General features: G+C 39.5%; 1 protein-coding gene across 2 annotated transcripts in view; it reads right to left on the bottom strand.

Moving 5' to 3' along the window:
• Positions 1 to 12010, bottom strand: part of LOC127639027 (synaptotagmin-1-like) — a 287031-nt gene that overhangs the window by 130334 nt on the left and 144687 nt on the right. For both annotated transcript variants that reach the window (XM_052120840.1, XM_052120842.1), the window contains exon 3: positions 8029 to 8109. The gene's annotated coding sequence lies outside the window, so the exon portion shown is untranslated. The remainder of the gene's footprint in view (positions 1 to 8028; positions 8110 to 12010) is intronic.

Raw genomic sequence — 12010 nt, 5'->3', positions numbered from 1 at the left:
ATTATAGTTTCATGAAGCCATTTTGGGTAAATACATCCATATGCTAATGCCAAGATGGCTTTAGAAGACATTGAAGAAATCTTTTCAAAACTGGCAAATTGTCAAAATTCTGATCAGTTTAAAATGAGCAGAATTGAAATGTTTGTGTGTGTGAGGATCTGGAGTAGATACATGCGGGAGATTTTAAATGCATTTTAGGCAGAGAAACTTCCCTTAATTACTTCTGATAGTTTAATTATGCTTCCCCTTTGCCAGGAGCAGCAACCTGCCAGGCTCAAGCGAAACAGCTTTATTTTCATCATCGCCTCACTGTCTCTTTCAATTCTTCTCTGGATGCCTGGGCACCCTCCAAGCTTTCTTCAATGTACGCAGGTGTTCATTTCAGGAGTTGACACTCACTCCTCAACAACCCTCAAATTCACAAACATGCACGCACACAGTCTCTTCTCCCCTCCTGACACCTGTGGAGGCCATTGTCTCTGACAGGAGAGGAGGACATGCTGCAGATGTTGGGATGGTAATGAAGTGTGAGAGAGGGAACGTCCAGGACGTCCATTGTAATCATACTCTGCACATCCCATCCTTGGCCCCTCCACTTAATTAATGCAAATCTAGTCAGATTAGCTAGGCTGGAGATGGGTAAATCCAGATGCTGCCGTTTTGCCGTCTCCCATCCTGGTTTCAGTCCTGTTGAAAAGGCCAACTTAGGACAGCACACATTTCAATGCTGTTTCAGGCAAGTTTACATTCCACTGAAGAAAGAAAGTCATATGGGTTTGGAAAGACATGAGTAATAAGTAATTGAAATGGCACGTCCACTTCTCAAACTGCTATCTATTGAAAATGTATTGATATGTAGACAGTACATGCGTTCACTGAACCTAACAGAATTTAACCTAAGACAAAATCAATTAAGAACCAATGCCACTGCCCAGACATTACTTTCACACAGTTCTAATAGAAAGCATAGTGCTTTAAAGATCTAGACTTTACTGTGTTTATTTGTCTTCCTGCAGCTGGTAAACACCCGTGATCTTTGCATTAAGAGGAAGATGGCGTCTCTGAGAGTGAGGAATCCATTCCCACAGGGATCAATTTAATGGGGGCATCAGAGAGTTGGAGTGAGCTGCTGTGATTTAATGTTTCTAAGATCCACCACATTAGCCATTCCACTCAGGGTGAGTAATTAAGACTCTTTCATAGCCCCACTTTGACCCTGATGACCTCAGACCATGGGGAAACTCCCCAATCACACAAGTGGGCTCACAGTGGAGAGGGCTCTTGTTCAAACAAACTCTTATAGATGCCCTCACTCTTAAACACACTACTCATGATTTTAAATGGTTTACTCCTCTTAAGTAGTTAAACTCAAAAACTCAGTATGCATATAGACAAACTGATAAACACACTCTCAGGACAGGTGGGAATTTATGTTAAGTGAGAGCATATCTTGACATACTGAGTGATTGTGCATAAAACCATTATATGGAGATCTTTTGGGAGTGTTTTATGCAAATTAGTAACTGAAGGGTGGCACTCCTTCATGAGGATTACTTCGGACTCATCAACATTAGAGCGAAGGTAAGAAAAAATTTATGTGTGCTCACACCTGTTGTAAATCTGGCAGATATTTTACATAAACAGTTTTTCTGCACACATTAACACATGTGGGAATGGGATCCTTTATAGGTCGATTAAGTCGATTGATCTAATAACATTCCGCAAGTGTGACATCCATTGAAGTAAAATAAAGAGTGGGTCTGAAATATGCATTTATTTGCAACAAAGTGGTGCACAGTGATGACATAATAAGAGAAATATAAAATAGTGGAATGGGAGGGGCAGAGAGCATTTGGAATGCCCAATTCCCATTGCACTATTAGTCCTCGTGATGGCGTAGTGACTCGCTTCAATCCGGGTGGCGGAGGATGAATCTCAGTTGCCTCCGCTTCTGAGACGTCAACTCGTGCATCTTATCACGTGGCTTGTTGAGCGCGTTACCGCGAGACCTAGCGCATTTGGAGGCTTCACGTCATCCACCGCGGCATCCATGCACAACTCACCACGCACCCCACCGAGAGCGAACCACATTATAGCGATCACAAGGAGGTTACCCTGTGTGACTCTACCCTCCATAGCAACCGGGCCAATTTGGTTGCTTAGTAGACCTGGCTGGAATCTCTCAGCGCACCCTGTGATTCAAACTAGCGTAAGCATTTGGTGTCTAAGGACTGTCAAGCTTCAAAAAGGACAAATAGCACCATAAAAGTATTCTATATGACTTGTGCACTATATTCCAAGTCTTCAGAAGCCATTCAAAAGTTATGGTGTGGAAAAGGCATAGATTTAAGTTGTTTTTAACTAATATCTCAATATTATTCCATGTTATTCACCATAATCTACCCCTCCACATTAGCTGTCAAATGTGATCTGCTCTGCATTTAAATAAAAAAAACATTGTTTAGTATATTTTTTATGAGGACACTAGAAATGTCCTCATAAAACACATTTATAGCATACTACCCTTGTAATTACCCCCCAACACAGACACAGCAGGTGATGCATGTGAATCACTGATGACCCAACAACACAGTTGAGCCTTGGTAATACATCATGATGCCTAAATGGATTGCCCTGTCCCGGGGCAATGGGACATCATTAGATTAATTGTAAAATGCAGCAGTTGCATGCGGAAGCGTTTATAAGGGAAAACGAGCTTAAACGTGAAAGTGGGTCATTGTAGAAAAGATCAATAAGGCTTTACTGATTTTAAAAATTGCACTTAAATGTCTTTGCTTCCATTTCTGGTACATACATTATATCAGCACAGCAATTTTTCAATGTAATTTCCCAATGCTTCAAAATTCATATTTCAGAGTGAGATGCTCTGTATTCAAGCTGTGGCCTTCTTAGGGATGTCTGCATGCAAAGCATGTGATTGTTCACCTATACTGTAAATGACTGCTGTTTGTTATGCAGTGTTATAGAGTATGAGATTCACATGCATGAAGACAGTCGGGTTGGGAGGGGTTTGGGTGGCTCCTGCTGACTCTAAGGCAGATGGATCTCTGGGTTATTGAGGAAGATCATGTGCCATAAATCCAAAAGATGCTTTGCCACTCCCAGCTTTCCATGTACCACAGATCTTGGGTTGATGTATGACGACAAAAAATTTGATAGAGAGGAACAGCTCGGCTGAGCTCAAGTTATCTAGATCCACCAATTTGATAGCAATACAAATTCTAAAAACCCTGACTCGGGTAATGGTATTTTAAGGTTTAATTTAATTCTTCAGCAGTAATTTCAGCACAAGATGTTAGTATGTACTATGGGTGGTAGAACCTGCTGGTGTTGATAAGATATCCCAAGACACGTTGCTAAACCAAATCTACGGCATGTTTATGGGCCACATCACCTTGGAGACGCCCTTGACAATGGCATTCTGCAATTAGAAACCTCTAACTCACTGATGTTAATTCATTCATTGTCAATGACGGCAAGTGGGTGCCATGTGGAATCTCCCAAATTAGATTGCTAATGTTCTTCTTCAAGAAAGAAACTTCTCCAAAGGGACCTGTGGGGTGTGATGTAGTCACAGCCTCAGATAGCATGCCCCTAGACCACTGATATATGTAACACACAAATATGGTAATAGATGGCCCACCCTAATTTGATTTCCTGCCTTCTATGAAACGTCCGGAATTCAGGCTGGAAACAATTGTACTGAATAGGCACTCTTATGATACAGTGTGGAAGAAATTATTTCTTGATCTGCCAAGTTTTACCAGGATAGTGGCTTCACATTTATATAAGATATTCTTTTTGCACTTATTTTTGTTTGCGAGGCATTTAGGCCTTGTTTAGACAGTCAACACATTTTATTTTTAATATCTGACTAAAATCCATTTAGTATTTTTTAGACTGAACAGGGGAAAAAACACCAAATAAATCACATTTTCTAAAGCCCAATCCAAACCACCTCTGTAAGTGGTTTGCAGTCCGATTAAAATGTGATTTTCAGTCTGAACGTTCAGATGGGATGTCAAGTGTTTTTCCGTTATTTGTTTTGTGACAGGTTGTTATGTCATTTGTTGCGACAAGCAGACATATTTCATGTCATATGTCAATTCCTTCTCCTGTTTTTTATGCTGTTGTTTGTGACGAATGTGTTCAGGTTTGGAGGTTCCCCTTCTGAAGAGCAACAAATGGTCAGCATCCATTGCTTAAAGGGTTACTAAACCCCTGCTCAGAGTCTGACTCCACCCACTAGCAATATTTGAAAAATGCTGGAAAAGTGGGGAGACACCAGCGGGGATAGAGGGGACGAAACGAGGGCGGGGCTGAGTGGGGGGGGCGTGCACCTGAGACCCGTAGTGACGGATTAATTGACAGCTGCTGTCAGACTCTAAAATGGAGTGTGACTGGAGTGGTAATTTTCTCCAGGAGTATTACTATTATGTTATTATTATTCCTCATACGGTCGCAAGACGACATGTACATGAATCTGATGAGTTTTATCGAGTTGATGTCAATAGCGCGCGCTCTGTAGGCATATTCATATTTTGCCGCTATGTGAAAAAATCTATATGATCACTCACCTCAAGACACCGCTGCGGTGGTGGAGTCCATGCAGGAGGAGCAGCGTTTGGCACTGCGTCGCTTTTCAGCGCGAGCTGTTTGGAGAAGCCCATTTCCACCTCCATTGCGTTGGAGAAGCAATCCCGCGTAAAATGCAGTTTGCACACTCCTACAGCTCTAGGCGGGAACTCGCGGTCTTCCAGGCCAAGGACATGCAACCACTGGCGCCTAATTTCCAAGTCTGCTGGAAAGCTATACAGTCCAGCAGTGCTGTTGCAACCAGCAACACTACACCTACGTACCATCCTGACCACTGTACTAAATACAGATAATCTACGCTAACTTGAAGCTATCCTAACTGATGCAATAATATGCTACTAACTAACTATGCTTCTACCAATAATACACTAACAAATATGCTAATTAACTACCTAGACTACACTAAATAATCTAAATAACTATATAAATGCTATGCTAAATAGATGCTAAAATACTCTATCCTGATCGTTTTCAATACTCGCAATTCCAACTCCTGACTCGCTACAGTGGTTTTGACGAAACAAGATGGTTTTTATACTGCCATGGGCGTGGTAGCTCGTACCAAGGGCGTGGTGAGCTGGAACCTGCTTACGTCAGCTGTCACCGCTACGCCACGAGTACCGCAAACAGCCAATAGGAAAATTCAACTGCAGTAGCCACCGTTCAACCTGAAGAGGGCAGCACTCAGACGTTTTTACACCATATATTGTAGAATTAAAACACTTTATACACAAATGTCAAAAAAATTACTTGAATCAATGACCAGTACTAATAAAGCCCCATGCTTACAGATCATTAACTAAAAAAAGTTGGTTTAGGGTTTAGTTACCCTTTAAGTTTTGCATGGTGATCCTATACTAGTTTGAATTATGCACCGATATGAACCTTTTTGTCTGAAACCAAATATCCTGGAGACACTATGTCGAAAACCGAAACTGAAAATGTATATGTATATATAAACCCACACAAAAAATTGTTTATGAATTGATTACTATACATTCCTGGCTAGAATAAGCTGCAAATAATTCCAAATGTAATGCTATTTGTCAAACGTCTGGCTATATGAGACTAAGTGTAAGGTGATATCTTGTTTGTGCTTTACTCTGTGCTACTAGCTTAATGCTATAACACTAGCAATGTAATAGTTCACATTGAGGATGTGAAAGGAAAGAGATACGTATAATAACAACCATGGGCTCTTCTTTTTAACCTCATTGGCTACAATAGCCAACAATGAATTGCACTGTTGTCACATGTTTACAGAAGACCCTTCAGGGACAAATCTGGAGTTCCCTGTCCAATTGAAACATCCACCGTTCTCCTTCTAACCCACGCTCTGCCACTTTGGATATGTCATGACCAATAAGGATGAAAAATTGGACTGTTTGCGCCAATCGTGCTTGGAGCCCGTAAACCGAGTCCTTCCCTATTTGCCTAGAGGTGCCGAGCCTCTCACACTCAAAACAAAATGGCATTTTAACATGGACTGAATCAAACACAATGCCTCTCCAAATGGCAACTCAGCTTCCTTTACTTGGCCCAGCTGCAGAAAGGTGCTAATCCAGCTGGGTTACAAAGGTATAACATTGTGACATGAAAGTGCAAGGCCAATTAACTTCAATTAAAATACATACAGTATGTGTGTTTGCATTTTCTTCCAGCCTTCTTATTGTAAAGAAATAATTCACCCAAATCATTTTACACTAATGTTACTCAAATAAAATATGGTGGCGATGTCAATAACAGCAAACCTAATTGCTTTTGACTACACGTGTGACATGAACAACAAGTCACAGGCTTTGAGCGACATTCTGGTGACTAAATAAAGATAGAATATAAATTTTTGGGTCCTTTATTCCTTTAACATCTTCATAGTCTTACAGTCTTGCTTCTAGTATAGTCTTCTCTTTTTTCCATGCTTATGCAGTCTCATCGCACACTTTGAAGGACAACACACTGTTCTGAAATGCAATGAATAGAAGAGAGGACCGCACACATGTTGACATTGAGCATCTTTACCAAGGCATGCTACAAAATGTTTCTTTATCCTTTATCAATAAGAACTGGATTTTTTTTTTTTGTACCCTTTTCTGCTCCTGAAGGGTAAAATCCAGCTTAAATGTTGCCATCCACCTCCCTGAGCACTTTTAATATTTTTCTCAACAGCTTGACTATCCATTTTTCAATAAGGTGTGTTTGTGTCTTCTCCAGCCAGGGAGCGAAATCAATAGCGCATTAGTTAAATTCTTTAACCCATGAAGGGGAATCGGGCAGCTAATCACACAAACCTTTTCAATCCAGCACCTCCTACATGAGAGAAAATATTCTGCTTAGAAATTGGGTTACAACCTTTGTATTTGACATATTGAATAAGAATGACAGATTGCCAAAGGGAGAGTACAATGTATTTATATTATTTGGAGTATGTATTGATTTCTTCAGCGACTTAAAATAAGGTATGTGGACGGGGTGGCGTTCTTGGCGCATGTGTCCTGCTAGCATTGGTGACTAGCATAGTTGGTCTACATGTTGACTCAAAACCTAGTGAGCTACCTACGTAGTCAACATTTTCCATATTCCAAGTGGTATATCCATATTCCTAACACCATTGTTTACCTGAGTATGCCTTTTCAAAAGTTGCTGATTTTAGTGGAGGTAAATTATATTCCATTATGGAAGAGAGACATAAACATAGCAAAATCAATACAGAATTTATTTCAATGAGCTCAAAGAAAAAATGCATCCAAGATGATGTGAGAAATTGTATTCTAATAATTCATTCAGTACTCAAAAGTATCCATTTAAATAGGTTCATCTAATGAAAATTAACAACTTTACCCAAAATTTGCATATACAATGTATTTTCAAATAGCAATTAGCATGCCTTAGAGGGCAGCTGCTTATGTACTATGGACAGTAGATAAGGTAGCAAGGCAGCTCATCTGGTTCTTGGAACAGAGCCGTTGTGTTTAGCATTGGATGACTCAAATCACTTCATTTGATCAAATCACAGAACAAGCATGTCCATCTTGTAGAACAACACTAACCAGCAAAAACCAGCATGGGAATTCATGCTGGTCTAAACTGGTCTGTCATCAGGGTGTTTTCTTTTTTAAATTTCTGTGTGGTTTTTCGATTGGTGTGTGCCATGTGGCTATATGAGTCAGCAGTGCAAGAGCCATGCCTGGTGTGTATGGTGTGTTTAGATGGGTGTGTGTTTACTGTGTTTTGCTGGGTGGCAGGGGATAAAGGCTGAGTGAACAGATAGGGGATGAAAGGCATGCAGGTGTTTGGCTGTGAATGGACAGGGAACCTCTCCAGCCCCCTGGCATTTCTAATGAAACTAAACGTATACAAGCTTGTCTATGTGTGTGTCCGTCTGGTCTTTGAAGCCACAGGACAAAGACTAACCTTTAACTCAAGGTAGCCTGCTGCCGAATCTTGCTTCAGATGCTCTCTCACTCAAGTCACAGGCAGCAGTGTCCTTCTGATCTGAAAACGGAAAGAACAGAGGTCAACAAAATTAATATACAATATTTAAAGCTAATGTGTGTATTTTTTATTTGTTATGTTTTTGTATGTTTAAGTACTGTCTCTTATGCAAGCTCAATATGACGAGACAATTACAAGTGAACCATTTTTAGGTTAATTTCCCCCAAAATCTTAAATACTGCGTCTCTGTAGCACTTTCAGTATTGCTCTGTTTGTTTGAGTGGCCGGACCAATCTAACACAACAACACTGACTCAACCAATGGAGTTTGAGAGGGCAGCTATTGAAAGTCTCGGAAATCCTCAACACATTTTAAGTGAAACCAGTATAACTTGAGTCCTAATTAAACTGTTCAATATAATCTGCAGAAATAGATAGGAGGAAACCAAAAACCATTCTCATGGCACAATCAATAAACTCAAATGCAAGCATTAAGAAATAACCCATAAAGCCAGTGTCATTTCCTCCTGTTGATTTTCCAATCAGCTGGGTAATCTCAGTATCTCAGTGGGGAACGAGGAGTTTGGTATCGACAGGTCGGTTTCACAGCTGACGTCTTGCATGTTCATTTGCGTGCTGGTGGAATTACGTAACTTGCCTTTGAACCAGAATAAAGTGCAGCTGGATATCTCCACACAACAGGTGCTGCCTGTCACTGGGGCATGGGATAGAAGATGCTGCCAATAGAGTATTTGAACCAGGATGACCAATACAATAGGAAATCAAAATCATAAATATGATCTCTTTAAAATCACATTTTTTCTCCTATACAGCAATTAGATTAAATGGAGAGCAAATGGATACCTTTGATTTTCTCCTGAGCACAAGACCCAGTATGTGTTTCAATAGAGTTACAGAAGAGATCTCAATATCTTAAACTGAGATCAGATAGAAAATAGACTAAGTTACATGTCTGCAATAATATTAAGGCTTTAATATGAACTCGAATATTTCTCATCAAATACTTCCAAGACCACGCTATATGTGCTATGCTATCCACATGAATTTTATTTCTATTCACCCTATATTTTATGTCAATAATTATCTATATTTTTATACAACCTAAGACAATGTTGAAACATAATTGAGATCACTATTAGCTCCATTAGCTTTCCTGAGCTATGAAAGATAAACCTCTAAGCAATAGATATTTTTTTCTCTTTGGGAGTAACAACACTTTACCCACATCTACTGTAGGTCTTTGGCTAACCTCTAAAACAACATCTCTAGAATGCAAACCATTTTAAAAGTACACATTTGGCTAATATATTTGGAAACAAGGAGAAATTGTGCCTTGTAGCAGAATGCATGTGGCTGCCAAGCAGAGCAGATTGTTGAGGTAACTATTCTAAGTTCAAATTATATAGATACGCTCTTGCAGACTTGATTGTTGTCTTCTTTTTAATGTGAAGGTAAAATACTGATTTATCTTTCTCAGTGAGGTGAAGCCCAGTTATTGATATAATGGCATGCTATCAGAAACAACCATGAGAGAAAGTGAGAGAGCGTGTGGGAAAGAACCGAGCTTCTCATCCATATCCTCTCTCCTCAGAGGCTCTTTACCTGGGCATTGAAGCACAGATTAAAAGCTATTACTTTAGACTGGCAGGTGTTTGAAGGAAATGCATGGATAGGCAATTTATTCACTCACATATGGAGAAAGAAGAAAACAATGGATCTTTATTTGGATCCCAGCTTTTTATCAGTCTAATAAATAACACCTTGCTGCCACTGGGACAAAAAATGCCAAGGTCTACTGATCCATTTCGCGCACATTGACATAAAGTGCTTAATTTCCATTTGGAGACTTGCCAGTGGTATGAAACAGTTATTTTATATGACATGAGCTGGTAACACTTCCTTTGTGTAAACACTCTTAAAATAAAAGCAGTGGAATTGGTTTAAAAAAAAAAAAAAAAGACTGTTAACTGCCTTCTGGTAGAGGGGAGACTGGAGCTAGTTGTAACACTTTTTGATTCAGGGGCATATTTCTCCATATTTTCTCCAGGTAGGTTTATATTTGAAAGTCCAAACTCCATTTTGGAGTTTACAAAAAAGCTACTGAACTTTTGCACCATTATTGCCCAGGAAAAATGAACACACATTTGCCTTTGTGTTACAGCAACTCATGGAAGAACAAAAATGGAACAGGTAACCTGAAGATTTATCAAAACATTGTGTTGGCCTTCAAATATTGTTATTGATAAAATGTGACAACCTGCCTTGATAAAAACATAACAACATGCCCTGACCTGACTTTCATCAAAAGGACCTCTGACCTAAGAACACATATACATTTTTCATTACAAATCTACCTTCAATATATAGTTAATCATTGGTGGAGTGTGGTTTGATTACGTTTGCTTGTTTACCCAAAAGCTATAAAAATTTACTTTAGAAAAAAAAAAATATATATATTCCAATTTAAGAGGGTTAAACCACATAGAAAACCACTGCTAGAGAAAACACATTTGCACAATTGGACTTTTGTCTCCAGATCTTATTACTACTGAGCTATACGTAGCCCCTGTAACAATGTCCCTGTGTGACAACTAGCCCCGTCTCCCCTACGTTAAATAAAATGTTCTGTGCATCAATATGCAAGTACAACAAGAATGCTTGAATCTGAATGTCACTGATGTTGACCCATAGTTTGCGGTGTGCTATCAGTATCGCTTGTCTCGATTGCCTGGCTGTGGTTGTGTTCCAGCTTTGAGTCCATTAGAGTTGCTTTGAAACTACTTATGTGAGGTCTGAAGCACAGCCAGAATGAACAGCTGCTTCGGCGTGTAAATCATCCTGTATAATGCAGAGGCTGTAACCATGAGAATGCCATGCCTCCCTGCCCACCAATCAATGGTGCACCAGCAATTTGACAGCTCCTACTGACAATCTCCTGAAACAAATGGCACAAGTGTGGCACAAAATGACGTTCCCCGTTACCCGATTGTCTGCTGTCAAACTCATCAGTTAATTAGTCTCTGCTGTTTTTTTTTTTGTTTTTTTTTTTCATTTTTGTGTCCATGAAAGAATGACGTTCCCTTTCAAGACTGGCTTCTCTCTTCATCGCTCATTCTCCTTTATTCCTTTTAGTTTATTTCTTCATTGTTTCCATTCGGGGAGTTGTTGTGCCCTTGTTTCCGTTCTTTGCCATTCTTACAAAATCCCACTTTTTTTATTTTATTTTGGCAACATATTTTCATTAGTTTTACTCATAACTTTCAGATAAAAAAATGGAAATGCTCCCAGGCAGCTATTGTCTATGGATACAGTGGCATACAATAACAGCTCCTATCTACTTGAATGGGAAAAGACCAAAATCTCCAAAATGGTTTGTCAAAATAATGATCAAATAACATATTTCAAATCAGCAGTAAAATCTGAAATCCTTCTTCGTTTAGATCAAGTAAAAAAAACAGCTAATGCGTATTTTGGAGTTCCCTGACAGGTGAGATCTCTATCAAAATGGTGATTGGCTATTTTACTTGTAAGGCGCAGGTTTAAACACGTCATATTGGATGTTTTTATTTTCCGCATTCATTTTAATACAAGTTGTTCATCTCTAGAATTATGTTAGCTTACAAGCAGCCATAATGTGTTTACATGCCATTACAAGGCCAACTATCTCCTTCAGCACAACCACTTCAGATGGCACAGTGACATATTTCAAATCCATGTGTTTCAGAACAGAGTGAGAATGAAATGCCATCCATGCTTATTAATTGCTTTCACGTGCCAATACTTATCAATACCTGAAAGACATGAAGACAACAACTCTCTGGCCTTTGATTAAAAGCTGTACAGTAGCAGTAGTGTGTATGACAGCAGATAGACTGCTTTTGTAATGCAGTTTGAGTTTTGAGCGGTAAACCATGCTGATCCATGTGACTTCCCATTGCCAA

The sequence above is a fragment of the Xyrauchen texanus genome, chromosome 47, assembly GCF_025860055.1.
Source record: "Xyrauchen texanus isolate HMW12.3.18 chromosome 47, RBS_HiC_50CHRs, whole genome shotgun sequence".
NCBI classification, from domain to species: domain Eukaryota; kingdom Metazoa; phylum Chordata; class Actinopteri; order Cypriniformes; family Catostomidae; genus Xyrauchen; species Xyrauchen texanus.
This window is presented reverse-complemented; position numbering and strand designations above follow the sequence as displayed.